The sequence below is a fragment of the Haliotis rubra genome, unplaced genomic scaffold, assembly GCF_003918875.1.
Source record: "Haliotis rubra isolate DU_JTF1 unplaced genomic scaffold, ASM391887v1 Scf64, whole genome shotgun sequence".
Lineage (NCBI taxonomy): Eukaryota > Metazoa > Mollusca > Gastropoda > Lepetellida > Haliotidae > Haliotis > Haliotis rubra.
The window spans coordinates 2,180,797-2,208,026 of NW_025767346.1; the positions used below are offsets into that span (position 1 = coordinate 2,180,797).

General features: G+C 47.3%; 2 long non-coding RNA genes across 2 annotated transcripts in view; one reads left to right on the forward strand and one right to left on the reverse strand.

Moving 5' to 3' along the window:
- The window catches only part of LOC124256805, a 219,190-nt gene that overhangs the window by 148,808 nt on the left and 43,152 nt on the right, over nt 1–27,230 (reverse strand). The window contains exon 3 of the long non-coding RNA XR_006893109.1: nt 5,495–5,522. This is a non-coding gene — a long non-coding RNA (uncharacterized LOC124256805). The remainder of the gene's footprint in view (nt 1–5,494; nt 5,523–27,230) is intronic.
- The window catches only part of LOC124256803, a 174,469-nt gene that overhangs the window by 120,275 nt on the left and 26,964 nt on the right, over nt 1–27,230 (forward strand). The gene's annotated exons all lie outside the window — the stretch shown is intronic.

Below are 27,230 nucleotides of genomic sequence, written 5' to 3' on the forward strand. Positions count from 1 at the left end.
CCAAACATGTGCTCGAAGGTCTCCTGAACATGTGGTTCTTCAAGATGGTTCACACAGTTCAGTGGAATAAAACGTCAATTAACTTGGCCCTCTTTCTAACAATTCTTTAGAAAATAATTTTCTGGCATATAAATTAACTTTTTAAAATGTAAAAGTTTACTTATTTTGGTTCTACGTACCTGTCAGAAATTTAAACAAACCGAGTTGCTGGTTTTTTCTCAAATAATTGCACGAATAGCTTCCCATGAACGGAGACAACCGTAGGCTTATGCAGTTTTAACGTTATGGCACAACCTGCGTCATATATATCATGGTGGCGTGGCTGAGCTTTTTCTTTGAAGTTCCACATAATTATCGCATATACGACATGGGAAGTTTTATCACAGCATGACAGATAATATGATATTACCGTAGAACGAGTTGTCATTGTAACCGTGCATGGTTAGTTAAGCATGTATATTGTGGTGTTGTGGCTGTTGAGGAAGGTGAGATACGCGTCCGTTGAATCCCGTCACTGGTGATAAAATAATATAAACAGGACAGAGATGGTTGTGTATTATCCGAGTGGGATGGGGAGTTGATGTAGCTTTAAGAGCTCGTATTAGTTTTGCTGAGGTAGAGTCTAGTTTATGATGCAGCCCGTGGTTGTTATGGCAGTGTACGTTACGGAGACAAAGATACTACTGTAACGTCAGATTCGACGTCGGGTTTGACGTTGCATCAAGTTTTATCATAATTATTTGACGTTGTGTCGTATAGTCTATAATTGTAGCGTCGTGTGTGTGTGTGTGTGTGTTAGAGAGAGAGACGGACACAGGCACACACACACATTTATATTATGAAGGAGTTTGACTTCAAACCTTTACTGAAAAGTAGACACATATATTAAAGAACCCTGGTATGTTGAGATAATTCTGTTTGATTAATTCTGTGATATATTTAGGATATATTTTATGTGTATGTTTGCATTTTTGGGTAGGAATGTGAGCTTGTAAAAGAAACCAGAGTTCTGGTCACTTTGCATCATCGTGCATGACGTCTATGCACGCTCTTCATGATGTCAAATATTGGTTTACCTGGGCTAGTGACCATTATGATTATGCCGTCCTGATTAAATTTAAATAGTGCAAACTGTAACCACTCGGACATGTACAGGTGTTGTTTCGTGTTCGTCACATATCAATACGTTACCACAGGCCAGGCTTTGGTGGTCAGGCATGTCATATTCATCAAATTGGATGGATATCGCCTGAGTGTAACAACCTACAGAGCCTACGTACCATCTAGTCTTTCGTCAGTCTGATAAAATAAGAGCGACACAACCTTTCCAAATCCCTAATAAATCTCTGATAAAAACAGAGTCGAATATACAATTCCGGCTATACCCTGAGTATATTATTATGTAATAAGTACACTGCGACTGTGTAAAGTGTGTAAGTTAGACATGATTGAAGATGAATTTCATTTTGTTATGATATGTCCAGCTTATGAAAGCCTAAGATCTAAATACCTACAGTTTGTCTGTATATCCATAATATTAAAACTAGTTTAATCAACTTAATGGCATCTAATGATACAAACGTTCTTATTAAGCTACAACTTTATGTTCACTATGCACTACGTCTGAGACGTCAATTTTTGTAAATTGCAAGTTCCAGCCTCCTGCTTGTATCATCTGTATATGGTCCGGAGGTCACACATGCTGAATAAACAAACTGAATTGAATATGTGTTTATTAATCACTATCAAATAATGATGACACCAGGTGTTCGCGTAAAGGTGTCCTACCTTGCCGGCGGCAACCGCCATAAATACATACAAAGGCTAGTCAACTATTCAACTGTTTACCTGAAATATAATCATGTGATACGATGAAACTGTACGTTTACGATAGGTCGTAACTTTCCGAGTGAGTATGAGTTTAGGCCGCTTTTAGCAATATTTCAGCAATATCACGGCGGAGGACACCAGAAATGGGCTTCACACATTGTACCCATGTGGGGAATCGAACGATTTAACCGCTAGGCTACCCCACCGCCCCTTGTAACTTTACGAACGCTCAGTGGATCCCATCCTTACACAGCATGTACGGATATCATGATGACAAATACTTTAACGTATCTTTCATGTGACGATTGACTTTATTTGGACTTTGAGCGAACCCTAATTTCATCAAGCGGGTCAAACGTACATCTAATCGTTGCCGAAAATATTTTTTTGGTGCGTGAGAATTATTTGTAATATCACCATTATATGGTTCATGAACGGGATTTACGAGCTGAACGTTCGTGGACACGGTCTGCTAATACTACTGAATATAATAATAATACCAATGATAATGATAGCCATTGTTTGGGGCCCTTTTCAACATGTTCATAGCACAATCCATCTGTTTTTGCTCTCAAATGCACCTGCACACCGCATCTCTCAATATTCTTGCAGAGCATGGATTCAGAAATATCTATGTCCTATAAATGCCGATATGAAAAGGTAAGTTTCCAAAAGCTTATTCTCCTTACTTTCGTCAAGGCTCAAATTAATATATTACCAGCGTATAATATATGTAAACTTAGCCCCGAGTGTGACGCGAACAGACATGCCGCTCGTGTAGGGAAGAATACCGGATGTAGGATACGCTGTTAAAAATGAGTTAAATATGATTAAAACAAATGTCAAAACTGCATAACGATTTTACTGGTTGCCTTGGTGAAATAAAATATAATCTCACGACAGTTGTGAGACGCGACAATTTGACAATGTAAACCGCGGAAAAGATTCAAGGGAAGAGATCGAAGAATTGCTGTTTTCTGTTTGAGGGATATATGATTAATCGTGCTTATCTGCATGCAGCACTGGTGCTATATTTAAAAAAAAATTGGTCAGTGTTTGGTCAGTGGCTAAACTGTGTATCAAGGAAGGAGGGTGTTACTCTTTGTAGTTTAGTTCAAACTGAATTTGTTTAATCTATAAAAGAAAATTTTAAGAACATGCTTTCATCGTTGAGGCTTTGGTCTCGGGGTTTTCAGTTAAATTTGATTCTGTTGCAAACATGGCGTCTTTGTTCTTTCATTAAGTGTCAGTGTGGATGAAAATGATTGAGAGGATTTGAATTGACTCCTACGTAGTCACAAACTACTAGCGTCTATCATTTGTGGTTGTTCGAGTCCGGACAAACCAGTGACTGATATAATGAACAACAAATCTGCCGCCGAATAACGATGATACGCATACATCACTCATTGTCCATTTTGATTAAAAAGGACATACAAAGTCCACAGTTCCTTCATTTTCATGGCTCACAAAATATTGGATCCAGGGATGCATTGAAAAAGAACAAAGTCCACGTTTCCTTCATTTTCATGGCTCTAGCAAATATTGGATTCAAGGATGCATTGAAAACATACAAAGTCCACGTTTCCTACATTTTCATGGCTCTAATAAATATTGGATTCAGGAATGCATTGAAAAAGTACAAAGTCCACGTTTCCTACATTTTCATGGCTCTAATAAATATTGGATTCAGGGATGCATTGAAAAAGTACAAAGTCCACGTTTCCTTCATTTTCATGGCTCTAATAAATATTGGATTCAGGGATGCATGAAAAGTACAAAGTCCACGTTTCCTTCATTTTCATGGCTATAATAAATATTAGATTCAGGGATGCATTGAAAAAGTGCAAAGTCCACGTTTTCTACATTTTCATGGCTCTAATAAATATTGGATTCAGGAATGCATGAAAAAGTACAAAGTCCACGTTTCCTTCATTTTCATGGCTCTAATAAATATTGGATTCAGGGATGCATTGAAAAAGTACAAAGTCCATATTTCCTACATTTCCATGGCTCCAGCAAATATTGGATTTAGGGATGCATTGAAAAAGTACAAAGTCCACGTTTTCTACATTTTCATGGTTCTAATAAATATGGGCTTTAGGGATGCATTGAAAAAGTACAAAATCTAAGTTTCCTACATTTTTATGTGTTTAATAAATATTGGATCTAAGGTCGGTGTGGTAGTCATGTGTTTAAAGCGTTAGGTCGTGATCACAAAGAGCGGGTTTCATTCCAAAATGGTTATATTTTCTAAATCAGCCCTTCATAATATTGCTGAATTGGTAATATCAGGTGCCCAGTGCTATATTCATGAACATGACATGAAGTATTGTAAAGTCATTACCCTTGATCAAATTATGCCTCGATGTAAAATGTTAACTGGATGTATGTGATAACGCTCTGTTGATTCACGAAGGTTAGTTGAGCGTAAACGCGAGAACAAATGTTTATCTTTCCTTCATAACATGCACGTGTTAACCTGCATTTCCATGTTATGTGACCATTTCACGTGCAGTCCGGAGGTCTTAACTTGCACGTGCAAACACAATGGGCTGGTGTTAAAGAGGTGGCATGGAGCTTTTCAATCTAAACCATCAACTGGATTGGTTGACACGAGGCAAGAGGAGCGAAAAGCGACCAGACAAGCCCACTGGAAACCGCAGATCGTAAAAATGGGATATACATGTTCAGTTGGTTGATAATTGTTTTTTCATAGCCATTGCTCGCGAAACATTTCTACATCAGACATGAACAAGGTCACAAAATAAGAAAATGAATAAAAAACTGGATAAAATAATCTGACAGTGATCTGGTCACATAAATTACTTATTCATAGGTTGGAACTGTTTAGGAACCTAAGAAAAAAACAGATTTGGTTAGAAGGCTTGCTGTTGTAACACAAGCAAAAAAACAACGCTTCCTACCCATACGAAACATTCTACAAACAAAACTTTGGGTATTCATCTAGTTTTAAAAGAAATACACCGTACATAGTCGTTTTCCACACGGGGCAAAATTACACTTTCATTCTTGTGGGAATATCTGATTTTCAAAGCGATTTATAAAACATTCTTTTTGTTATAAGTTTCTGTGGGTCATTGTCATACCTTTTGTGATTTATTATTTATGTCTTATGTTCAGTATATAGAGAATGTCACCCAAGCGTATAGTGATATCAATTATATGAACAAATATCCGAGGCTTGCCGAGGATATTTTTACCTTTATCAACGAGTGTTGATATAATTGATATCAGTAGACACGAGGGTGAGATTCTATTTATCATCAAAAATCATTCTTCATTAGTTTTCAATGAAAAATGTACATCTCTCAACACTGTACTACCATTAGACTTGCAGTGCAGCGATGTCATAGCATTGTGACGTCATCAAGTTGATGACGTCATAGCATTGTCAGGGCATTGTACAAAATCTACTGTCAAAACGATATCTCCCAGGATTTATCTCCTGTGGAACACAGTTTTGGATGATAAAAACTGTTTACGTTAACAGTTCGTACACTTACTAAAACATTTATACATGTACTACTTTAATTCTCTAGCTACTTCTTTCTAACTCAGTGTATATATGATGATGGAACGAAATGTTTACAAGACGTAAACCACCAATATAACTTGTACCAATGCAAAATGTTTCACTTACCCTAATCTGTTTAGCCATCTTTTGTCGGCTGAAAATACAAAGAAATACTTTACTGGACAAACCGTAATATGTGATGTTGTGCATATATGATATGATGTGGATATGTCATAATGTTATCTCTAGTAGATATGGGGGCGGTGGGGTAACCTAGTGGTTAAAGCGTTCGCTCGTCACGCCGAAGACCCGGGTTCGATTCCCCAGATGGGTGTAAAGCCCACTGCTAGTGTGTGAAGCCCATTTCTGGTGTCCCCTGCCGTGATATAGCTGGAATATGGTAAAAAGCGGCGTAAAACTGAACTCACTCACTCACTCACTCACTCTAGTAGATATGTCTCCACTGAGGTATTGTCGATGTCACATTGGTGTGGTATTTCCTCCAAGACTTATCAGAGGCATTACCGATGTCATATTGCGGTGGTATTTCCTCCAAGACTCATCAGAGGTATTGTCGATGTCATATTGCTGTGGTATTTCCTCCAAGACTTACCAGAGGCATTACCGATGTCATATTGCGGTGGTATTTCCTCCAAGACTTATCAGAGGAATTGTCGATGTCATATTGCTGTTGTATTTCCTCCAAGGCTTATCAGATGTATTGTCGATGTCGTATTACAGTTGTATTTCCTTCAAGTCTTATCAGAGCTATTGTCGATGTCATATTGCTGTGGTATTTCCTCCAAGACTTATCAGAGGTATTGTCGATGCCATATTGCTGTTGTATTTCCTCCAAGACTTATCAGAGGTATTGCCGATGCCATATTGCTGTTGTATTTCCTTCACGACACATCTGAGGTATTGTCGATGTCATATTGCTGTTATTTCCTTCACGACACATCTGAGGTATTGTCCTCCCTCCAAGACTTATCAGAGGTATTGCCGATGTCATATTGCTTGTTTTTCCTCCAAGACTTATCAGAGCTATTGCCAATGTCATATTGCTGTTGTATTTCCTTCACGACACATCTGAGGTATTGTCGATGTCATATTGCTGTGGTATTTCCTCCAAGACTTGTCAGAGATATTGTCGATGTCATATTGCTGTGGTATTTCCTTCAAGACTCATCAGGGGTATTGTCGATGTCACATTGCCGTGGTATTTCCTACAAGACTTATCAGAGGCATGTACCCTGCCATATTGCTGTGGCATTTCCTCCACGAGACATCAGAGCTATTTTCGCCTTTATATGGCTGTGGTATTACCTTCAAGACTCATCAGGGAGATTTGTCAATTTCATATTGCTGTGGTGATACCTTCAAGACTTATTTGAGATATTTCCACCATCACCAACAATCTGCAACCCTCTGTAGGAGGTCAAATATATAATAAAACTGATTTAAATGAAACAGCCTACCAGCATCAGGTATCATGATATTGAAGTTGAAACTGGAATAAATACTCGCTTAATAACGAATATGCCGATATTAAAAAAAGAAATTGCTATCGTAAAACTGAATATGATTTCCTTGTAATATTTCTATGTTGTATTTATAAAGAATGAAACTAAACGTTTTACCATGCTGACTATAATAAGCCTTTTCTGTATTAGGTCTATAAAATCATCAATGCCATAAATATTTTTTTCTAGATATAGGGCACTTGTTTATTAATGCATACGCATAGATATTACATGTGTCTATATACTGGGCCTAATGTCTTACACCAAATGTCTGTCTGTCTGGTTGCATTCTTGAATCATAAGACGTTTTAGAAACATTTATTGCTTTACTTTGGTGTCTGATTCAAAGAACACAGTGTAACATTGTACAACCTGACAACCCAGTTTGAGTGATAGGGACAGCTTAATAATGGGGATATAAAAGGGTTTGCATTCCATCCCCATCAGCGCGTTATATTGGGGATGTAAGGTTTGTCTCTAGTATAGGGAGGAGGAACTGTGTTTTATCACCACAATGGATTTTCAGTCACTGTTTTCTAGGGCTGCAACACAAAACATCGGTTGCTCTATCTGTAATTTGTTCTGCGAAAGTAATTAGAAGTTGGAAGGGAGTTTGCTATCATTACGAAAGCCGTCCCCTTTCTCATTCACAATTCAACAAGAGCTGTCGATTGATTTTCTAATTCCAAAGTATAAGTCGGAATATTTCGGTCATTTCCGTTAACCTTCCGGAAACAACCGAGAAATTGTGAATGACGAGGCAGCGATGTGTGTTCCCCGACAAGAATCTTTACCTCCGATTGGATTAAGAGTTAGACTGTTTAGAGATTCACATTCAAGTTTAAACTATTTATAACAACAAAACACAATTTTTAAGAATATATCTACATAATATTCAGACGATATCGTCAGAAGATCACGGTGTATATGCTGATGTTCGTGTTGATTTTAGAGTTACCTGTCCTTGTCATCACGTGACTTGATCAGAGTCGCACCATCGGCACAATATGATTGAACCGTTAGTGAAAAGCATAACATGATGTACATACTTACATAAACGTTGTTTTATAGATTTACTGGCTAAATAATAATTTAAAAAAGTAAAAAGTGGTCATAATCCGACAGGTACATGTGAGGTAAATAAGTGATATTGTTTTCCCTAGGTGAAGGTCATATGATAATTCCAAGACATTCATTCAGCCGCTTGTCAACCTTGTCGTGACTGCCTCCAATGTGTCCTGTGCCTTGTCATCCTTGGTTATGGCGATCACACGTTACACGCAGAGGCGAGGCCAGGAAGTGGGAGAGTGTGTTGGAGTGCGAGTCGACTGGTTTTGGTGTATGAGACTGTGTGAAGGGGTTTGTGGGTAGGTGACTGTGTGAAAAGGTTTGTGGGGAGGAGACAGTGTGAAGGGGTTTGTGGGGAGGAGACAGTGTGAAGGGGTTTGTGGGGAGGAGACAGTGTGAAGGGGTGTATGGGTAGGAGGCTGTGTGAAGGGGTGTATGGGTAGGAGACTGTGTGAAGGGGTGTATGGGTAGGAGACTGTGTGAAGGGTTGTATGGGTAGGAGACAGTGTGAAGGGGCGTATGGGTAGGAGACTGTGTGAAAGGGTGTATGGAGTAGGAGACTGTGTGAGGGGGTGTATGGGTAGGAGACTGTGTGAAGGGGTGTATGGGTAGGAGACTGTGTGAAGGGGTGTATGGGTAGGAGACTGTGTGAAGGGGTGTATGGGTAGGAGACTGTGTGAAGGGGCGTATGGGTAGGAGACTGTGTGGGGGGGGGCGTATGAGTAGGAGACTGTGTGAAGGGGCGTATGGGTAGGATACTGTGTGAAGGGGCGTATGGGTAGGAGACTGTGTGAAGGGGCGTACGGGAAGGAGACTGTGTGAAGGGGTGTATGAGTAGGAGACTGTGTGAAGGGGTGTATGGGAAGGAGACTGTGTGAAGGGGCGTATGGGTAGGAGACTGTGTGAAGGGGCGTATGGGTAGGAGACTGTGTGAAGGGGTGTATGGGTAGGAGACTGTGTGAAGGGGTGTATGGGTAGGAGACTGTGTGAAGGGGTGTATGAGGTAGGGAGACTGTGTGAAGGGGGGAAGGAGACTGTGTGATGGGTAGGAGACTGTGTGAAGGGGCGTATGGGTAGGAGACTGTGTGAAGGGTAGGGAACTGTATGGGTAGGAGACTGTGTGAAGGGGCGTGTATGAGTAGGAGACTGTGTGAAGGGGTGTATGGGTAGGAGACTGTGTGAAGGGGAGACTGTATGGGTAGGAGACTGTGTGAAGGGGTGTATGAGTAGGAGACTGTGTGAAGGGGGAGACGTATGGGTAGGAGACTGTGTGAAGGGGTGTATGGTTAGGAGACTGTGTGAAGGGGTGTATGGGTAGGAGACTGTGTGAAGGGGTGTATGGGTAGGAGACTGTGTGAAGGGGTGTATGGGAAGGAGACTGTGTGAAGGGGCGTATGGGTAGGAGACTGGTTAAGGGGTGTATGAGACTGTGTGAAGGGGTGTATGGGTAGGAGACTGTGTGAAGGGGTGTATGGGTAGGAGACTGTGTGAAAGGGGCGCGGAGGGGACTACTGATGTATGGTAGGAGACTGTGTGAAGGGGTATGGTAGGAGACTGTGTGTTGGGAAACTGAGTGTGGGGTGTGAAGGGGTGTATGAGTGGAGAATGTGTGAAGGGGTATCTGTTACTAGGAGACTGTGTGAAGGGTGTATGGGTATCTGTTACTGGGAGTGTGAGTGGATGTGTGATCTGTTTAGGGAGACTGTATGGAGTGTGTATGGGTGGGAGGTGTATCTGGGTAGGAGACTGTGGACAGTGAGCTGTGTAGGATGTATCTGTTACACAGGCGTGAGTGGAGGTATCTGTTACTGGGAAGTGGAGTGGATGGATCTGTTACTGGGAGTGTGAGTATGGGGTATATGTTACTGGGAGAATGAGTGGAGATATCTGTTACTGGGAGCGTGAGAGTGGAGGTATCTGTTACTGTGAGTGTGAGTGGATGTATCTGTTACTGGGAGTGTGAGTGGAGGTATCTGTTACTGGGAGAGTGAGTGGAGATATCTGTTACTGGGAGCGTGAGTGGAGGATATCTGTTACTGGGAGTGTGAGTGGAGGTATCTGTTACTGGGAGTGTGAGTGGATGTATCTGTTACTGGGAGTGTGAGGGGAGGTATATGTTACTGGGAGAATGAGTGGAGATATCTGTTATTGGGAGCGTGAGAGGAGGTATCTGTTACTGTGAGTGTGAGTGGAGGTATCTGTGACCGGGAGCGTTAGAGGAGGTATCTGTTACTGGGAGAATGAGTGGATGTATCTGTTACTGGGAGTGTGAGTGGATGTATCTGTTACTGGGAGTGTGAGTGGATGTATCTGTTACTGGGAGTGTGAGTGGAGGTATCTGTTACTGGGAGCGTGACAGGAGGTATCTGTTACTTGGAGCGTGAGAGGAGGTATCTGTTACTGGGAGAATGAGAGGAGGTATCTGTTACTGGGAGCGTGAGAGGAGGTATCTGTTACTGGGAAAATGAGAGGAGGTATCTGTTACTGGGAACGTGAGTGGAGGTATCTGTTACTGGGAGAATGAGAGGAGGTATATGTTACTGGGACAGTGAGCGTAGATATATATTACTCGGATAATGAGAGGAGGTATCTGTTACTGGGAGAATGAGCGGAGGTATCTGTTAATGGGAGAGTGATGGGAGGTATCTGTTACTGGGAGTGTGAATGGAGGTATCTGTTACTGGGAGTGTGAGAGAAGGTATCTGTTACTGACAGTGTGAGTGGAGGTATCTGTTAGTGGGAGAATGAGAGGAGGTATCTGTTACTGGGACAGTGAGCGTAGATATATATTACTCGGATAATGAGAGGAGGTATCTGTTACTGGGAGAATGAGCGGAGGTATCTGTTACTGGGAGAGTGAGGGGAGGTATCTGTTACTGGGAGTGTGAATGGAGGTATCCGTTACTGGGAGCGTGAGAGAAGGTATCTGTTACTGACAGTGTGAGTGGAGGTATCTGTTAGTGGGAGAATGAGAGGAGGTATCTGTTACTGGGAGTGTGAGTGGAGGTATCTGTTACTGGGAGTGTGAGTGGATGTATCTGTTACTGCGAGCGTGAGAGGAGGTATCTGTTACTGAGAAAATGAGAGGAAGTATCTGTTACTGGGAACGTGAGTGGAGGTATCTGTTACTGGGAGAATGAGAGGAGGTATCTGTTACTGGGACAGTGAGCGTAGATATATATTACTCGGATAATGAGAGGAGGTATCTGTTACTGGGAGAATGAGCGGAGGTATCTGTTACTGGGAGAGTGAGGGGAGGTATCTGTTACTGGGAGTGTGAATGGAGGTATCTGTTACTGGGAGTGTGAGAGAAGGTATCTGTTACTGACAGTGTGAGTGGAGGTATCTGTTAGTGGGAGAATGAGAGGAGGTATCTGTTACTGGGAGTGTGAGTGGAGGTATCTGTTACTGGGAGTGTGAGTGGATGTATCTGTTACTGGGAGTGTGAGTGGAGGTATCTGTTACTGGGAGTATGAGAGGAGGTATCTGTTACTGGGAGAATGAGCGGAGGTATCTGTTACTGGGAGAATGAGTGGAGGTATCTGTTACTGGGAGAAAGAGTGGAGGTATCTGTTACTGGGAGAGTGAGTGGAGATATCTGTTACTGGGAGTGTGAGAAGAGGTATCTGTTATTGGGAGTGTGAGAGGAGGTATCTGTTACTAGGAGAGTGGGTCGTATCTATTACTGGGAAAGGTAGTGAGTTGTATCTATTACAGGGAGATCAAGTGGAGATATCTGTTACTGGGCGACTGAGTGGAGGTATCTGTTACTGGGAGAGTAAGTGGAGGTGTCTGTAACTGAGAGAGTGTGTATTGGAGTGTGTGTAGGAGAGGGGGATTGTGTGATGGAGAGTTAGCGGAGGTATCTGTTACTGGGAGTGTGATTGGAGGGTTTTATGTGTTGGGGAGTGGGTGTACGTGTGGTCGGGTTCATGAGTGTAAAAGTGATACTGTTAGTAACCTGGAGAATAAGTTACGGGTGAAAGGGCTTAATTGTGCGTTATATGATTTTATAAACAGTTCGTATTTTCACATTATTACGTGAAAGTCCAACAACAGAACACCAAGGCAACATTAACGATACGTAGTTTGCATATACATGTATCTGTCGAAATGTGGTCTGTTTAAGACCACCCACTATTTGAAGGTTTTTGCTTGCAGTTTAGAAAGAAAGAATACCCCAGCCAACAGATTTACTGTAATTGCATGAACAAATCAGATGTTATGGAAACGTCTTTACAGAATATATCAACAGTTTTGGTTATTGCTCGAAATACTACAGTCGAAACCTCAAATTCGACTTATCCGAGTTTCGACACATCCAACACTATCTCGCCACTCTCTTCTCGGTCAGGGCCTCTATTGTGAGTTCCCCACAGCCCATAGAATTCTACACACTGGAGTTCGAAACTATGGGGCTCGTCTGTATATGTTTCATGAATAATTGTTCAAGCTATTTATATCCTTCTTAGCCTGGGGGACTGCATAACAGAAGGTCACAAGTCAACCATGCTCGCCGTGACGGTCGAGATGAATTAGGATCTCGTAATCACATTTTGTTGTCCGATCCGTTGTGATTCGGCCCCTTGGGGTGTCGAGGATATAAACCCCACGACCAGGCCGTAAGGGGCGATCAAAACGCCCGGGTGGTCAAGTTGGGGATCCCGGATGGACAAGCTGGGACTATTGCCTGTAATCGTAGTCTGAGGGGCTGGATCGTTCCTTGCAATATCGTTCACGGGATTGTCTGGTCCAGGCTTGATCATGTCCATGCCCCGTCAGAGAGTTGGCATAGTGATGAATGTAACTTGACACAACAAACACAGAGTCAATCAGTGTGAGTCATCTTGCATGATATCAACCACTGGTTACTGGGACCCGTGAAGATCCGGGTTAGAATTGATCTTCAGTAACCCATGCTTGTTGTAAGAGGCGACTAACGGGATCGGGTGGTCAGGCTCGCTGACTTGGTTGACACATGTCATTGGTTCCCAATTGCGTAGAACGATGCTCATGCTGTTGATCACTGGATTGTCTGGTCCAGACACGAGTATTTACAGACCGCCGCCATATAGCTGGAATATTGTAGGCACCAGGAATGGGCTTCAAACACCACTCCCGGGGAATCGAACCCGGATCTTCAGCGTGACGAGCAAAAGCTTTAACAACTAGGCTACCCCACCGACCCAATTATAATATTAACATCAACATCGGGGATCGAGTTATTGTTTTCTGACAGAGAGGTCAATACTACGCCGTCATTATTGGAGGATGAATTACAGCATCATTTAAGGGGAAAAGATGCTACCGAACTTGAACACAGTGACTCAGATCAAAGTGAGTGAATGAGTGAGTTTGGTTTTACGCCGCTTTTAGCAATATTCCAGCAATATCACGGTGGAGGACACCAGAAATGGGCTTAACACATTGTACCCATGTGGGGAATCGAACCCGGGTCTTCGGCGTGACGAGCGAACGCTTTAACCACTAGGCTACCCCACCGCCCCTGAAAGTGTCTTATTGACTATTGGTATTGACTAACGATCTCTCAAAGATAACTTGGTTCTGTGCCATGCATGCAACAATGAGCCGCAGCCGGAAATTTAAACACAGGTCTTGCTGACATAGGCATCCAGGGCTTGAAGAACTGGTATTGATTGTTTGATTGGCAGATTGATTGATTGATTGAGTGAGTATAGTTTTACGTCGATTTTAGCAACATTCCAACAATATTACGGCAGGGGCACCAGAAATGGGCTTCACACACCTTACCCATGTGGGGAATCGAACCCGGGCCTTCAGCATGACGAGCGAACGCTTTAATCACTTGGCTACCCAACCGCCCCTGGTATTATGTGAGGAGGCCTTATTGTAGGAGATGCTACACGGGAAGCAGCAGACTAACGCTTAATCTCTGAATATATATTATTTTGATAGTAACAAACAAACCCATTTAGATTGAAAGGAGCCCAAGAGAGACCAGAGATTCAGAACCTGACGAAATCTAGACTTACTTCATTCAGGGCGTTAGCATTGCAGGGGAGGCTTGGTAGTAGGGAAAATAACGTGGTTCAGCAACTGGGGAAGCAGTAGCATGGTTTAGAATTTAATTCTTCAGATGCATGATACCGCGTAAGATACCTCGTTGACCAGTAAACAGACTAACTCATAGTCTCCGAAATATATAACTTGGATAGCACCAGAAAACTACATTTATATTGAAAAGGAGCCTTACTGGTGGAGAATCTGAACCCGAATGTGGAGAAGACCTAGACTTGCTTCATTTAGGTCTTTTGTGTTTAGGGCTGGTGGAAGAGAAAATAATATGGTTCAGGGACTATGACAGACTGTTATGATTAACGATTAAGCATTAAATAGTTTATTGAAGCTTCAAATGCATTGATTACATTAAACACAATCTACAAAATTAAGGAATGTGAAATACGGGTTTAACAGTTTCTGTAAGATAAAGTCTAGCATATACCGGTGTTCATATTTTGTGCGGAAAATATGCCCGTTAAGACATACACTAAGAACAGCGTATTCGATTTAAACAGTCCTGTTTATCTTTTCATTCCTCCGACGAGATCTCCTCCGACTTCCTCGCACGTCTCTGACGCTACACGACTGGAGCAACGGAACGAGTCGATCAATACTGCTCGCACGTTGTGTCAGCTGAAGAACAGAACTGGGACAGTGGAGCGCCATTTCTGGGTCGCACTACTTTCCCACGCGGACTACTTTGTCCCGCCCTTTTCGCGATGCGGTTCCGCTAACGGACGACTGTCATTGGTCATTTCCAAACAGTTGATTGAAAATGACGGAACTACTTTGACCGTGTGGTCTGAGCGGTGAAGAGACCCTGTAAGGCGTGTCCATTGTATTCCTACTCATTCGCCATCGAGAAGCAGACGACACATCGCCGAATGCTTATTTCCTTGACCAAATCTCTCACAGTTGAACAGAAATACCTCACCAAATGAAGAGAGGACTGAGCGATGTCTCGATACGGAGAGTATGTCGATACACAAGTACGCTTGCACTGGAATAACGGACACATGTATCCGTGCACTAACCCTTCAGTGAAAACAGGCAGCTGGACACCGAACAGCCACAATCACAGTCGGACAACTGTACGCTGGACAAACAGAACGACAGACACTGTGGCATATACACCAAACGTGTGAATGCCAACAGACACTGGGCACAGGCACTTGATACAAACACTCAATACTGAGAAATAGACATTAGGTAGATGGGATTCTGGACCTATAAAATGGGGTATTGTCTTTGGACATATGCACTATTTGTTTTATCTGAGACACTGGGTATAGAGAACCAGACTCTGGGGTATAGGAGAGGCAGACACTGGGGTATAGAGAGGAAGACACTGGGGTATAGAGAGGCACACACTGGGTATAGAGAGACAGACACTGGGTATAGAGAGGCAGACACTTGGTTATTGAGAGACAGACATTTCGGTTCAGAGAGGCAGACACTGGGTATAGAGAGGCAAACACTGGAGTATAGAGAACTGGGTTATGGAGAGGCAGACAGTGGGATATAGAGAGGCATACACTGGGCACAGAGAGGCAGACACTGGGTATAGAGAGGCAGACACTGGGGAATAGAGAACTGGGGTAGAGAGGCAGACACTGGGATATAGAAAGGCAGACACTGGGGTATAGAGAGGCAGACACTGGGGTATAGGAGGCAGACACTGGGTATAGAGAGACAGACACTGGGGTATAGAGAGGAAGACACTGGGGTATAGAGACAGACACTGGGGTATAGAGAGGCAGACACTGGGGATATAGAGGCAGACACTGGGGTATAGAGAGGCAGACACTGGGCATAGAGAGAGAGCAGACACTGGGGTATAGAGAGAGACACTGGGCATAGAGAGGCAGACACTGGGGTATAGAGAGGAAGACACTGGGGTATGGAGAGGCACACACCGGGTATAGAGAGACAGACACTGGGTATAGAGAGGCAGACACTGGGTTATTGAGAGACAGACATTTGGGTACAGAGAGGCAGACACTGGGTATAGAGAGGCAAACACTGGAGTATAGAGAACTGGGTTATGGAGAGGCAGACAGTGGGATAGAGAGGCATACACACTGGGCACAGAGAGGCAGACACACTGGGTATAGAGAGGCAGACACTGGGGAATAGAGAACTGGGGTACAGAGAGGCAGACACTGGGATATAGAGAGGGCAGACACTGGGGTATAGAGAGGCAGACACTGGGGTATAGAGAGGCAGACACTGGGGTATAGAGAGAGAGGCAGACACTGGGGATAGAGAGAGGAAGACACTGGGAGTATAGAGACAGGCAGACACTAGGGGACATAGAGAGCAGACACTGGGGTATAGAGAGGCAGACACTGGGGTATAGAGAGGCAGACACTGGGGTATAGAGAGACAGACACTGGGGTATAGAGAGGGTACAGAGAGAGACTGGGTATAGAGAGGCAGACACTGGGGTATAGAGAGAGGGCAGACACTGGGACACTATAGAGAGGCAGACACTGGGGTATAGAGAGGCAGACACTGGGGTATAGAGAGACAGGGCCACTAGAGAGGCAGACACTGGGGTATAGAGAGGCAAGACACTGGGGTATGGAGAGGCAGACACTGGGGAGACACTATAGAGAGAGCAGACACTGGGGTATAGAGAGGCAGACACTGGGTGGATAGAGAGGCAGACACTGGGGTATAGAGAGGCAGACACTGGAGGGTATAGAGAGGCAGACACTGGGGTATAGAGAGGCAGACACTGGGTATAGAGACACTGGGCAGATAGAGAGGCAGACACTGGGTATAGGGTATAGAGAGGCAGACACTGGGGTATAGAGAGGCAGACACTGGGGTATAGAGAGGCAGACACTGCACTTTGGAATAGGGGTAGACACATAGAGAGGCAGACACTTGGGTATAGAGAGGCAGAGAGCAGACAACTAACAGACATGGGGAGTATAGAGAGGCAGACACTGGGGCAGTATAGAGAGGCAGACACTGGGGGGCAGACATAGAGAGGCAGACACTGGGGTATAGAGGAGACAGACCCTGGGTATAGAGAGACACTGGGATATAGAGAGGCAGACACTGGGATATAGAGGCAGACACTAGGGTATAGAGAGGCAGACACTGGGGGTATAGAGAGGCAGACACTGGGTATAGAGAGGCAGACACTGGGGTATAGAGAGGCAGACACTGGGGCAATTACACAGGGAGACAGACACCGGAGAGAGGCAGTAGAGAGGCACTGGGGTACTGGGGACATAGAGAGAGGCAGAGGCAGACACTGGGGTATAGAGAGGCAGACACTGGGGTATGGGAGTATAGAGGCAGACAGGGTATGGAGAGGCAGACATAGAGAGGCAGACACTGGGGTATAGAGGCAGACACTGGGGTATGGAGGGCAGACAGGCACAGACACTGGGGTATAGAGAGGCAAACACTGGGATATAGAGAAGCAGACACTGGGTATAGAGAGAGACACTGGGATAAGAGACACTGGGGTATAGAGGCAGAGGCAGGTACACTGGGAGGCAGACACTAGGAGAGTATAGAGAGAGAGAGGGTATAGAGAGACACTGGGGTATAGAGAGGCAGACACTGGGGTATAGAGAGGCAGACACTGGGAATAGAGAGAGGCAGACACTGGGGTATAGAGGCAGACACTGGGGTATAGAGAGGCAGACACTGGGGTATGGAGAGGCAGAGGGAGGATATAGAGAGACACTGGGGGTATAGAGAGGCAGACACTGGACACTGGAGAGGCAGACACTGGAGTACAGAGAGAGACACTAAGGTATGAGAGGAGGCAGACTGGGAGTATAGAGAGAGACAGACACTGGGGTATAGAGAGGCAGACACTGGGGTATAGAGAGGCAGACACTGGGGTATAGAGAGGCAGACACTGGGGTATAGAGAGGCAGACACTGGGGTATAGAGAGGCAGACACTGGGGTATAAAGAGGCAGACACTGGGGTATAGAGGAACCAGAACAGACTTACTGGGGTATAGGCAGACACACACTGGGTACAGAGAGGCAGACACTGGGGTATGGAGAGGCAGACACTTGGGTAAAGAAAGGCAGACACTTGGGTATTGAGAGGCAGATTCTGGGTATAGAGAGACAGACACTTGGGTACAGAGAGGCAGACACTTGGTTATTGAGAGGCAGATTCTTGGGTATAGAGAGGCAATCTCTGGGGTATGGAGAGGCAGACACTGGGGTGTAAAGAGGCAGTCTCTGGGGTATGGAGAGGCAGACACTTGGGTGTAGAGAGGCGGACACTTGGGTAAAGAAAGGCAGACACTTGGGTATTGAGAGGCAGAGGTTCTGGGTATAGAGAGACAGACACTGGGGTACAGAGAGGCAGACACTTGGGTATAGAGAGGAGAGAGACACTTGGGGTATAGAGAGGCAAGAGGCTCTGTGGTATGGAGAGGCAGACACTGGGGTATAGAGAGGCGACACATAGACACTTGGGTATAGAGAGGCAGGGGTACACTGGAGACATAAGAGAGGCAGACACTGGGGTATAGAGAGGCAGACACTGGGGTATAGAGGCAGTCTGGGAGTACAGACACTTGGGGCATGGGGTGAGAGGCAGACACTGGGGTATAGAGAGGCAATCTCTGTGGTATGGAGAGGCAGACACTGGGGTGTAGAGAGGCGGACACTGGGGTATAGAGAGGCAGACACTGGAGTATAAGGAGGCAGACACTGGGGTATAGAGAGGCAGACACTTGGTTATGGAGAACCAGACTCTGGGATATAGGAGACGGACACTGGGATATATGGGGCATACACTGGGATATAGAGAGGCAGACACTGGGATATAGAGAGGCAGACTCTGGGGTATAGAGAGGCAGACACTGGGGTATAGAGAGGTACACAATGGGATATAGACAGGGAGACACTGGGGTATAGAGAGGCAGACACTGGGGTATAGAGAGGCAGACACTGGGATATAGAGAGGTAGACACTGGGATATAGAGAGGCAGACACTGGGATATAGAGAGGCAGACACTGGGATATAGAGAGGCAGACACTGGGTATAGAGAGGCAGACACTGGGATATAGAGCGGAAGACACTGGCATATAGAGAGGCAGACACTGGGGTATAGAGTGGCAGACAGTTGGATGTAGAGAGGCAGACACTGGGATATAAAGAGGTAGACACTGGGGTATAGAGAGGCAGACACTGGGTTATGGAGAGGCAGACACTGGGGTATGGAGAGGCAGACACTGGGGTGTAGAGAGGCAATCTCTGGGGTATGGAGAGGCAGACACTGGAGTATAAGGAGGCAGACACTGGGGTATAGAGAGGCAGACACCTGGTTATAGAGAACCAGACTCTGGGATATAGGAGACAGACACTGGGATATATTGGGCATACACTGGGATATAGAGAGGCAGACACTGGGATATAGAGAGGCAGACTCTGGGGTATAGAGCGGCAGACACTGGGATATAGAGAGGTACACAATGGGATATAGACAGGGAGACACTGGGGTATAGAGAGGCAGACACTGTGGTATAGAGAGGCAGACACTGGGATATAGAGAGGCAGACACTGGGATATAGAGAGGCAGAGATGCAGACACTGGGATATAGAGAGGCAGACAGTGGGATATAGAGAGGCAGACACTGGGTATAGAGAGGCAGACACTGGGATATAGAGCGGCAGACACTGGCATATAGAGAGGCAGACACTGGGGTATAGAGTGGCAGACATTTGGATGTAGAGAGGCAGACACTGGGATATAAAGAGGTAGACACTGGGGTATAGAGAGGCAGACACTGGGGTATGGAGAGGCAGACACTGGGGTATGGAGAGGCAGACACTGGGGTATAGAGAGGCAGACACTGGGTATAGAGAGGCAGACACTGGGGTATAGAGAGGCAGACACTGGGGTATAAAGAAGCAGACACTGGGATATAGAGAGGCAGACACTGGGTGTAGAGAGGCAGGCACTGGGATATATGGCGTCAAACATGGGTGTCGTCATTTCTTTAAAAAAATATCACACCTAGCCAGCCAACGGAGATGTTATTCTGACGAAAGTGGTGTAGGATCTGAACATTGATGGGGCCGTGTCAGGGGTTTGGAACCTTGCCTCGCCACAGACAGATATCGCGTTTCAACGCGTGATGTTGTCAAGGGAGGCAACCTCGCTACATTAACCAAGGTGAGGCTTGATTCCCCTGAGAGGGTCATGTCATATCCCGAATGACTGCTCCCAAAGGGGATCAGTTCCTATTATAAAGTATAAGCAAGAGTATGAACAGGTTCTTATAACGTGGAAATATCGATGATATCAGAACATATCATACTGTGGGATATAATCCTCGTGGGAATATCATGACAATGAAACGTTAAATTCAGGGACTGGCCGAATTAATTCATACAACGAGTTGAAGGGAAATAACTCACGATAGAGTTACAGCTCAGTCGCATTTTGTCTTCCTCTCTGGACAAAAAATTTCCCTTTCGTCATCACCACCTCCTCATCTCCTTTCCTCACTCCACCCCCTGCACCCACACAACACCCTACCCTCAACTAATCCCCTAACCCCATCCTATCTGTTGCACCCACACAACACCCTACCCTTAACTAATCCCCTACCCCCATCCTATCTCCTGCACCCATACAACACCCTACCAACACAACACCCTACCCTCAACTAATGCCCCACCCCCATCCTATCTCCTGCCCTCCTGACCCCTACCCCAAACCGATTTCCTACCCCCAACTAATCTCACCCCCATCCTATCTCCTCCACACACCAGACCCCCTACCCACAAACCTATTTCCTACCCCCCAACTAATCTCACCCCCCATCCTATCTCCTCCACCCACCAGAGCCCCTACACCCAACCGATTTCCTACCCCCAACTAATCCCCACCCTCATCCTATCTCCTCCACCCACCAGACCCCCTACCCACAACCGATTTCCTACCCCCAACTAATCCCCATCCCCATCCTATCTCTTCCACCCACCAGACCCCCTACCCACAACCGATTTCCTACCCCCAACTAATCCCCCACCCCGACCCTATCTCCTCCACTCCACCAGACCCCTACCCACAACCGATTTCCTACCCCAACTAATCCCCACCCCATCCTATCTCCTCCATCCACCAGACCCCCTACCCACAACCGATTTCCTACCCCAACTAATCCCCACCCCCATCGTATCTCCTCCACCCTCCAGACCCCCTACCCACAACCGATTTCCTACCCCCAACTAATCCCCACCCCATCGTATCTCCTCCACCCACTCAGACCCCTACCCACAACCGATTTCCTACCCCAACTAATCCCCACCCCCCATCGTATCTCCTCCACACACCAGACCCCTACCCACAACCGATTTCCTACCCCCAACTAATCCCCCATCCCCATCCTATCTCCTCCACCCACCAGACCCCCTACCCACAACCGATTTCCTACCCTAACTAATCTCACTCCATCCTATCTCCTCCACCCACCAGACCCCTACCCACAACGATTTCCTACCCCTAACTAATCCCCCACCCCATCCTATCTCCTCCATCCACTAAACCCCCTACCCACAACCGATTTCCTACCCCAACTAATCCCCCATTCCCATCCTATCTCTCCACCCACCAGACCCCCCTACCCACAACCGATTTCCTACCCCAACTAATCCCCACCCCATCCTATCTCCTCCATCCACCAAACCCCCTACCCACAACCGATTTCCTACCCCCTGAACTAATCCCCCCCCCATCGTATCTCCTCCACCCTCCAGACCCCTACCCACAACCGATTTCCTACCCCAACTATTCTCCCACCCCCATCCAAACACCTGCCCCACCCGACCCGCCAGAATTGAGTCTCGGATTAAAACGTGTAGAAGAGAAAAGTGCAACTTATTGATTTGTAACACTGCTCTTAAAATGTCCTGCACGTCCTCGAGCCTTGTCCATGGCCAATCAAACAATGTGTCCTCAGTACCCCGGTACTGAGAAGGGTATTGACCCATAGAAGTCTAGACGAGTACTAATCGATACCACAGGTATGAACAGGTGTTTAAGTCGATGATGAAGGGTCTGGAACTCTCGTTGTTTACGTACATCCCTGAGATTTCATATTTGAGTGCAACAAATATCGTCCAATTATTTGACATCATTTTGGTGAAGGAACTAGGGATGATCAGCACCTTTATGGATAAATGTTCACACTGTTAAAAATATTTTTAAAAATCTTTAGATAGCTAGGAGGAGATCAGTATAGGGACAGGTGGATGTCTGTGAAAGTCGTATGGAGATCTGTGTGGAGGTCATGTGGTGATTTGTGTAGAGGTCTTGTGGAGATCTGTGTAGAGGTCATGTGGTGATGTGTGTAGAGGTCATGTGGTGATGTGTGTAGAGGTCATGTGGTGATGTGTGTAGAGGTCATGTGGTGATCTGTGTAGAGGTCATGTGGAGATCTGTGTAGAGGTCATGTGGTGATGTGTGTAGAGGTCATGTGGTGATGTGTGTAGAGGTCATGTGGAGATCTGTGTAGAGGTCATGTGGAGATCTGTGTAGAGGTCATGTGGTGATGTGTGTAGAGGTCATGTGGTGATGTGTGTAGAGGTCATGTGGTGATCTGTGTAGAGGTCATGTGGTGATGTGTGTAGAGGTCATGTGGTGATGTGTGTAGACGTCTTATGATGATGTGTGTAGAGGTCATGTGGTGATGTGTGTAGAGGTCATGTGGTGATGTGTGTAGAGGTCATGTGGTGATGTGTGTAGAGGTCATGCGGAGATTTGTGTAGAGGTCATGTGGAGATCAGTGGTCGGGTGGGGGTTCGTGTCTGAAGGTCAGGTGTCGAGGGGTCATGGACATCAGTGTATAGAGGTCAGATGGAGAGAGATCAGGGTCGGAGGTCGGGGAGATCAGTTGGGGTGGGTGGGTGGGGTCGGGGAGATCAGTGTCGAGGTCGGCGGGAGATCAATGTCGGGGTCGGGGAATCAGTGTCGAGGGTCGGGGAGATCAGTGTCGAGGGTTGGGAGATCAGTGTCGTGGTCGGGGAGATCAGTGTCGGGGTCGGGGAGATCAGTGTCAGGGAGATCAGTGTCGATGGTCGGGGAGTTCAGTGTCGAGGGTCGGGGAGATCAGTGTCGGGGAGATCAGTGTCGAGGGTCGGGGAGATCAGTGTCGGGAGTTCAGTGTCGGGGAGATCAGTGTCGAGGGTCGGGGAAATCAGTGTCGGGGGTCGGGGAGATCAGTGTCGGGGTCGGGGAGATCAGTGTCGAGGGTCGGGGAGATCAGTGTCGAGGGTCGGGGAGATCAGTGTCGAGTGTCGGGGAGTTCAGTGTCGGGGAGTTCAGTGTCGGGGAGATCAGTGTCGAGGGTCGGGAAAATCAGTGTCGGGGGTCGGGGAAATCAGTGTCGAGGGTCGGGGAGATCAGTGTCGAGGGTCGGGGAGATCAGTGTCGAGTGTCGGGGAGTTCAGTGTCGGGGAGTTCAGTGTCGGGGAGATCAGTGTCGGGGTCGGGGATATCAGTGTCGGGGTCGGGGAAATCAGTGTCGGGGGTCGGGGATATCAGTGTCGAGGGTCGGGAAGATCAGTGTCGAGGGTCGGGGAGATCAGTGTCGAGGGTCGGGGATATCAGTGTCGAGGGTCGGGGAGATCAGTGTCGAGGGTCGGGGAGATCAGTGTCGAGGGTCGGGGAGATCAGTGTCGGGGTCGTGGATATCAGTGTCGAGGGTCGGGGATATCAGTGTCGAGGGTCGGGGAGATCAGTGTCGAGGGTCGGGGAGATCAATGTCGAGGTCGGGGAGATCAGTGTCGGGGTCGTGGATATCAGTGTCGAGGTCGGGGATATCAGTGTCGAGGGTCGGGGAGATCAGTGTCTGGGGGTCGTGGAGATCAGTGTCGAGGGTCGGGGAGATCAGTGTCGGGGTCGGGGATATCAGTGTCGAGGGTCGGGGAGATCAGTGTCGGGGGTCGGGGATATCAGTGTCGAGGGTCGGGGAGATCAGTGTCGAGGGTCGGGGAAGATCAGTGTCGAGGGTCGGGGATATCAGTGTCGAGTGTCGGGGAGATCAGTGTCGAGTGTCGGGGAAGATCAGTGTCGAGGGTCGGGGATATCAGTGTCGAGTGTCGGGGAGATCAGTGTCGAGGGTGTCGGGGGTCGGGGAGATCAGTGTCGGGAGTCGGGGAGATCAGTGTCGAGGGTCGGGGAGATCAGTGTCGAGGGTAGGGGAGATCAGTGTCGAGGGTAGGGGAGATCAGTGTCGAGGGTCGGGGAGATCAGTGTCGAGGGTCGGGGATATCAGTGTCGAGGGTCGTGGAGATCAGTGTCGAGGGTCGGGGAGATCAGTGTCGAGGGTCGGGGAGATCAGTGTCGGGGGTCGTGGATATCAGTGTCGAGGGTCGGGGATATCAGTGTCGAGGGTCGGGGAGATCAGTGTCGAGGGTCGGGGAGATCAATGTCGAGGGTCGGAGATCAGTGTCGGGGGTCGTGGATATCAGTGTCGAGGGTCGGGGATATCAGTGTCGAGGGTCGGGGAGATCAGTGTCGGGGGTCGTGGAGATCAGGGTCGAGGGTCGGGAGATCAGTGTCGGGGTCGGGGATATCAGTGTCGAGGGTCGGGGAGATCAGTGTCGGGGTGTCGGGGTCAGGAGATCAGTGTCGAGGGTCGGGGAGATCAGTGTCGAGGGTCGGGGAAGATCAGTGTCGAGGGTCGGGGATATCAGTGTCGAGTGTCGGGGAGATCAGTGTCGAGGTGTCGGGGAAGATCAGTGTCGAGGGTCGGGGATATCAGTGTCGAGTGTCGGGGAGATCAGTGTCGAGGGTCGGGGAGATCAGTGTCGAGGGTCGGGGAAATCAGTGTCGAGGGTCGGGGAGATCAGTGTCGAGGGTCGGGGAGATCAGTGTCGAGGGTCGGGGAGATCAGTGTCGAGGGTCGGGGAGATCAGTGTCGGGGGTCGTGGAGATCAGTGTCGGGGATCGGGGAGATCAGTGTCGGGGTCGGGGAGATCAGTGTCGGGAGTCGGGGAGATCAGTGTCGAGGGTCGGGGAGATCAGTGTCGAGGTCGGGGATATCAGTGTCGAGGGTCGTGGATATCAGTGTCGAGGGTCGGGAGAGATCAGTGTCTGGGGTCGTGGAGATCAGGGGTCGAGGGTCGGGGGAGATCAGTGTCGGGGTCGGGGATATCAGTGTCGAGGGTCGGGGATCAAGTGTCGGGGGTCGGAGATCAGTGTCGAGGGTCGGGGAGATCAGTGTCGAGGGTCAGGGAAGATCAGTGTCGAGGGTCGGGGATATCAGTGTCGAGTGTCGGGGAGATCAGTGTCGAGTGTCGGGGAAGATCAGTGTCGAGGGTCGGGATATCAGTGTCGAGTGTCGGGGAGATCAGTGTCGAGGGTCGGGGAGATCAGTGTCGAGGGTCGGGGAGATCAGTGTCGAGGGTCGGGGAGATCAGTGTCGAGGGTCGGGGAGATCAGTGTCGGGGTCGGGAGATCAGTGTCGGGGGTCGGGGAGATCAGTGTCGAGGGTCGGGGAGATCAGTGTCGAGGTAGGGGAGATCAGTGTCGAGGGTCGGGGAGATCAGTGTCGAGGGTCGGGGAGATCAGTGTCGAGGTCGGGATCAGATCGTAGTGTCGGGGAGATCAGTCGTGGATATCAGTGTCGAGGGTCGGGGATATCAGTGTCGAGGTCAGGGGAGATCAGTGTCGAGGGTCGGGGAGATCAATGTCGAGGGTCGGAGAGATCAGTGTCGGGGGTCGTGGATATCAGTGTCGAGGGTCGGGGATATCAGTGTCGAGGGTCGGGGAGATCAGTGTCTGGGGTCGTGGAGATCAGTGTCGAGGGTCGGGGAGATCAGTGTCGGGGGTAGGGGATATCAGTGTCGAGGGTCGGGGAGATCAGTGTCGGGGGTCGGGGAGATCAGTGTCGAGGGTCGGGGAGATCAGTGTCGAGGGTCGGGAAGAAGATCAGTGTCGAGGTCGGGGATATCAGTGTCGAGTGTCGGGGAGATCAGTGTCGAGTGTCGGGGAAGATCAGTGTCGAGGGTAGGGGATATCAGTGTCGAGTGTCGGGGAGATCAGTGTCGAGGGTCGGGAGATCAGTGTCGGGGTCGGGGGAGATCAGTGTCGGGGTCGGGAGATCAGTGTCGGGGTCAGGGGAGATCAGTGTCGGGGTCAGGGTCGGGGAGATCAGTGTCGAGGGTAGGGGAGATCAGTGTCGAGGGTCGGGGAGATCAGTGTCGAGGGTCGTGGAGATCAGTGTCGGGGTCGTGGAGATCAGTGTCGAGGTCGGGGATATCAGTGTCGAGGGTAGGGGGAGATCAGTGTCGGGGTCGTGGAGATCAGTGTCGAGGGTCGTTGATATCAGTGTCGGGGTCGGGGAGATCAGTGTCGGGGGCTGTTGATATCAGTGTCGGGGGTCGGGGAGATCAGTTTCGGGGTCGGGGATATCAGTGTCGGGGTCGTGGAGATCAGTGTCGAGGGTCGGGGAGATCAGTGTCGAGGGTCGTTGATATCAGTGTCGGGGGTCGGGGAGATCAGTGTCGGGGGTCGGGGATATCAGTGTCGGGGGTCGGGGAGATCAGTGCATAGAGGTCGGATGGAGAGAGATCAGTAATGTAGATCAGTTTTCATCCGGGTACATAGATATTGCGGTCGCTGTTCTAGCATCCTGGGAATACCAGTCAAATATTGATTGCCGTTGAAGAAATCGTGTATTTTTGATATTTTCATTTTTTGTTTAAATTTGCAAGTGAAGGGCGACACGTGTCAAATGATTGAAACAAAGTAGGGAAACACTTGTTATCGCGCTTGACGGGTAGATTAAAAGGACGTTAAGTATTAATGAAATTGTTTTACCTTGTCTACAGTTTCAGAGTGTCTTGTTAGATAATGAAATATGTTCCTCCTGTTGCCAGATAAGAGGAACCAGTGACACAAATAATCGTTTACTTAATAATGCAGGACCAACAATCTGGCGGCCATAAATCACAGCACCAACAAGAAAAAACAGGAAAGGAAAAAAAACAACCTTTGCTGCAAGTCAGGTTGAAAGTACACGAGGCTGGTGAACTTGTTACAACACTAGTTATAACAAAACAAAATATGTTTAATAATGCAAAAATTAGATAAAAACAATATCGAATTATTTCATATTGAAATACATTTTTTTAATAAATAGCTCTTTTTATGTCTCACAAAGTGCTGTTATGAGTGATTCTTAGGTTTCATGCGGATCCTCGCTCTTAATAGTATTCCTGACA